Here is a 5,552-nt window from a genome sequence, read left to right on the forward strand (position 1 = left end):
GCGACCTGGTCAGTATGGGCGAAGTGGCAGTGGACAACAGCTGCAATGCGGTCTGGAGCTGTACACAAAATAAGGTAATGTGCCCCATTATTACAATATTTGTTCCAGTGCCCTTGTATTCCATTGATGTTAAGGGGCATGAATTGGTGAGACAATATTATTTTCTTTTAAAAGTGCTTTTTAAAGCATGTGTAGGTGCACTCAAATGATTGGAATACAGATCATCTAAATTCCACATTTCATCGCAGAACTGTGTGTGTCCAAAGGTTTGTTGTATTCCCTCTGAAACGGTGTTTGGTAACAGAACAAATGATATTGAAAATTCCTATGCCTGCATGAGAAAGCATGATTACAAGCACTACTAATTGTTAACTTTGATCATAGAACCTGTTGGCAATAATAACCGACTAGTCGTTACAGTCGTTTTCTGATCACGTTATGAGATTTGGTTTTTTTCATATCTGTTTGTTAGCATTCTTTTTGTAGGGAAAGCAGTTACGTTTTTACAGCTGTTAATAAAATCGCAACAAGTCTTGTCAGAGCATAGCCATGTCTTATCACTAATACATACGTTTTGTAAACGTAAACAATCAACTCCTGGGTCTGAGCGCTATTCTGAGCCTGGATGTCACAGAGAGATAAACCGTCGGATCATCTGTCGTGTATAAGAACACTTATCTTGTCCGGGGCGAGGAGGAACGTTAGCCTTGTAAACGAGAGTCATGAAGGATGCTTCTAAGCGAGCACAATTTTTGCTTTCTACGTCCGTCCTCGCCTGTATTTCTTTTAACTACATCTGCAGCATATTTGGTGTTGTCAAGGTATCTCGCATCCTAGATAATTCTATCACGTCCATGATTTATTATTCTTCTGCTTTTTCAGTCTACTTTAGGAATATCAGATCCTTTCCGTCACTCTAGTGACTCCCGCGCATGTGTACCGTGGACTGATAAAGCTGTGCTTTTGGCTTCTGTCTCCGTAGCCAGTTTTGATTTCCACTGCAAGGTCAATGGGGCATTCATTGACGTTCATATCAGGATGATGTGTCTCTTTGTAAATTCTCTTTTATTTCTTTTTGGGATCTTGTCAACAGTCCCAGTAAGCACTTTCTTGGCGCGCAGGCAGGGGCACACCTTCAGCAATTATATTAGGAGGGTGTGAGATTGGGATTTCCCAACAAACAGCATGGTGTACCCTACTACAAGAGACAGAGAATAGGATGGGGCAAGGGAGGCTGCAGGGGGATGCGGCAGATGTGAGCAGTGTAAACTCTTCAGTTTATAGTTAATTGAACAGGAAAGGACATTCTTGGTAGATATATTATACACAAAGAGGCATATGCCACAACACAAGAAGGCACAGAACTAAGATTGTCTATTATTTATTTGCAAAGTGCAGTATGCTATTACTAAAAAATGTTGACAGCTGAAGGTCACAAAATTAGTTATTTTGCGAAGGTCTAGTACTATCAATTAACTAACATGAGGGTCCTATTCCCAAACTGCATTTCGTAGTATATTTAGTAGTACTACACTAAAGTACTACAAAAAACGATTCACAAACTTACAAGCGTAAATCTCGACCTCTCCTATTTTTTCTACGGGGAGAGCCTCACTCTTGTAAATTTACTACTAAGGCCCTCATTACAATGAGAGTTGGAAAGCCTCCGACCACAGGTTAGAGGCTTTCCGAGCTTCATCGAGGTTTCAGTTTCGACCTCCCCATTATGATGCAGGCGGTCGAAAGTGAAACCTGCCGGTCGTTCCATCTGGATTCTGACGGGCTCAAGGAGCCTGTTGACCAGTTTGACACCAGCACGTAATCCTTATGGATGGCATTTCCGCTGTAGGGAATACGATGTTGGTTTACCGACATGGAAAGCCTGTCAGAAAGTGACATTGGAGGCCCCCTAGCAGGGCCCTCTTCAACTGGCGGCCTCGGATTGGGGGATAAGGGGGCACCATGCCCCCTTTTAATCCCTGCACCATGTGGCAGGCACCCTGAGTTGCAGCGATGAACCCAGACGTGGGTCCCTTGCTTACTGTGCCACTGGATTCAAGCTAGCCTGGCTGATGAGGGGTGTAAACCAGAAACTGTTTCCACAATGCTTGTTTCAAGCTAGCCTGGCTGATGTGGGGTGTTACCCTGAAACGGGTCCCAGGATGCTTGTTTCCGGTCCAGGGAAAACTTTGCTTGGCATTTCGGGCTGGACTGTTCCCATGAGGCACAGGGTCAAGACTGATTTGCATATAGCTTGGTCTGAACTGGGGTGGCAAAGTGAGCTAAAAAACGACGATGGATTCAACCCGGATCTGTGACTGAGGGTGAGTGTCTGAAAAGTTTCAGCTCTCCGTCCATCATCTCCTTGTGTTTGCTCTATCGCTTGTGAGAACAAGAGCTTGAACCTTAGGCATGTATGACTTGTCTCTTGCTGTACACGCCATGACATTGATACTTGCAAGGCTGTGACTTGCCTATTCACTTAGTAATTAGAAGGCCTTAGTATAATCAGTGTTGATTTTAGCTCTGACACGCTGTCTGAGATATTGCAGTGGTCAGCTCAAAGGAGGTGAAGGCTCACAGCAATAGCATCTATATTTAGTTCTAGAGCCTCTTTTGTGGTGTTGATGGCTGCCACGATTGTGTCCATTTTATCAATAACATAGGGTGATTGCATGAAAGCATTTGCGTGCCTGCTGTTCTGGTCCTGGAGCCTGAATTAATTTGGTTGCCACTGCCTAGTCACGCAGCATCACTGCTATCTACTAGTCTCTGCAGCAGCAAATCAGTTTTAGCCGTCCTTATCATAGGGGAGTCTGACATCGTGGAACTGTCTTCGGCTACAGCCTTCTGCCTCCTCTCACTGGAGTTTTTCAACTTTCTTTTCAGTGACTGAGGCTGAACGTAGAAATCTTCTCAGAAGTTTGACCTCCACAATTTTTCTAAATCCTACAGTAAGTGCTAACCGGGTCCAATCCACTTCTTGAATCAGAGCTGCGCTCCATCGCGGTCGGCCTTCATTTTCAACTTTGGCCCAATCTCTCACGACTAGATGTCCTTGGTTGGCGCTTTGATCTTTTAGGCACTATTTTGCAGTTTAAAACTTTAAACATTCATAACTCTGTTTCTGCTGATTGGATTTTTACGTTTTGGTGTCAATTAATTTAAATGTACGTTATTTTTCTAAATTGGTTTATGATTTTTCTTGTGTTGTGTTTTCACTTTATTAATGTTTGTGTACTGCATAAATACTTTACACATTGCTTCTAAGTTAAGCCTGATTTCTATTTGTGCCAAGCTCCCGAGGTTGAAGCACAGGTTAATTTAGTGACTTTTTGTGGTTCATCCTCAAAAGGATTGATTTTTTTTATTTAACTTTTATTGATTTTTATAACAGTTACAGTAATACAGCACTTGGGTGTGGAAAATCATTAAGGGTATACAGGCTCATCCTCGATGATAGCTGTTGGTGCTACACATATATCTCCACTGTATGTGTTCTATTTGGTCCACACACTGGACCACTTTTGGGGGCAGCCTCTTGCCACATAGACTGTTTTTTCCTAAACTTACACCAATCAAGATTTGCCTTCTACATGGCAAGAGTAGGGGGTGAGCTGGGCAATGTCTCTCTTGGCGACAGCGGCTCCCAGAGTGACCCACAATCTCTCTGCCCCTGTTAAGTCAGTGGGTTCCCACACGTTTAGCAAACATCTCTTAACCTCTGGGCGAATATCTTTGTGAAGGACTTCCCTCATGACTACATGTATCCCCCTCCAATATCTTTGTATCTGCTCACACTCCCAGAGAATATGATGAGGGTGGCGACCTGCCCACATTGTCGTCCGCAATCTGCACTCTCTCCCCGTCCCATTCGGACCAGCTGAGGCCCGGTGATGTAGGTTCTGTGAAGGATTTTTCAATTGCACCAGGTGAAGACGAGCAAAGATTGCCACCTCTTAAGGGGAGGCCACTGCCTTTCTCGACTCCTCATCGTCAAGCAGCAAGCCCTCCCTCTCCCATGACTCATGCAATGCAACTAGGGGGTTTGGCATGTTATTAACTAGCTTTTTCTTGTTTTTTTGTTTTTTGTTTTTTTTTAGAGTTTTATATAGCGCGAACTAGACCCGAACTGAATCAGGTATCAGAGCGCTTTACATAGCACCAGTTACGTTACATGATATTGAGTCTCAAAAAGCTAAGTTCTTTTGGCAGAATACTTTGGTTTTGTAGCTCTTTCTATAAAATAGTTATATTTTGCTTGCAAAATGCCAGGTCCCTCCCGGGGGTGTCCTGTGCAGCCTCTACGACACTTCCTGCATCCTTCCTCCAATGCGCATGTCCACCTCGCACACATCTGGAATTTTCAAACCGTAGAACTGGTGGACTGAGTGACGAATGACACCTTGTAAGATGACCACATGCTCACACAACACAGGACACAGACTATGAGGCCAAAGACCCCTCCTGATATGAGTCCAGATAAGCCGTAGCTTTTTGTAATTGTGACTATCGATGCAATGAACAGCAGCAGTGTACCAATTATATAATGTATAAGTTCCGCGAGCGGCCAGGAAAGGCAGGACATCAATCTGTACACTCGGAAGACGTACACCACGAAGAAGATGAAAATCACAATTAGGTCGTAGAGCGAGACAACCACGAAGTAGCCGTATGCGGTGTAATCCGTCCAGTAGGAGCACTGAACACAAAGAAAGCCGATCAGCAGGCACACCATCTGCACCACTTAGAGCATCGCCTGCACGGTCCGGAGGTAGCCCCTGTCGATGGGGCCGGAGTCCTGGGACACGGTCACGGTGCTGGCGCTGGTCCGCACAACGTGCACACTCATGGCTGCTCCAGGGGTGTCCGGTGCCGCAGCACACTGCCCTGTCACTACGGCTACCCCCCTCTCTCACTCCAACAGCTGCCGAGCCCTCCGGCACCCTCACTCACTCAAGCCCTGGTGCTCTCTCCACACTTCTGCCAGCCCCTGGCGTCCCTCCCCGGCCCCCTCAGCCTTTCCTCCCTTCCTCTGCCGGTACCCACTGCCCACTTCCCCTTTTATCGCTCTCCGGCGCTGCCCTCCACTTCTTTGGCACTCGGCTGATACCATCACCCCACCCATCTGCCTACGCCGTGTATCCCCCTTTTTCACTGCTGTCCATACACCTCGGGGTCTCTGCTGTAGTAAAGAAGTTACTCTGTGTTCAGTATCTGTGAGTTCTCGATCATGGTTACTGAGATGGCTTCCCATGGAAGCAGTCTATCCATCAACCTGTCCTCTAGTGGGGATAATTTGGGGAGGGAGGAGCCCCTCTCTAAGGTCGTGGTTAGGGCATGCTGGACCTGCAGGTAGCGGAAGTACTTAGTACCCACGAGCTTGTACTATTGTTGTAAATGGCCAAAGCTAAGCACATCACCTTTCACCCAGAGGTCACCGATTCGAGAGATACCAATAAGGTCCCATTTATCAAAATCCTTGGAGGAGTATAAACCACTAAGTCGCTCTGAATCCCATAGTGGGGTAGCTCGCGTCAACTTACGATCCC

General features: G+C 45.9%; 1 pseudogene; it reads right to left on the bottom strand.

Annotated features, from left to right (window-relative positions):
- Positions 1–4,366: 4,366 nt before the first annotated feature.
- LOC144761449 (CKLF-like MARVEL transmembrane domain-containing protein 7 pseudogene) lies at positions 4,367–4,855 on the bottom strand (annotated as a pseudogene).
- Positions 4,856–5,552: the final 697 nt, after the last annotated feature.

This window comes from Lissotriton helveticus, chromosome 6 (assembly GCF_964261635.1).
Source record: "Lissotriton helveticus chromosome 6, aLisHel1.1, whole genome shotgun sequence".
Classification (NCBI taxonomy): Eukaryota; Metazoa; Chordata; class Amphibia; order Caudata; family Salamandridae; genus Lissotriton; species Lissotriton helveticus.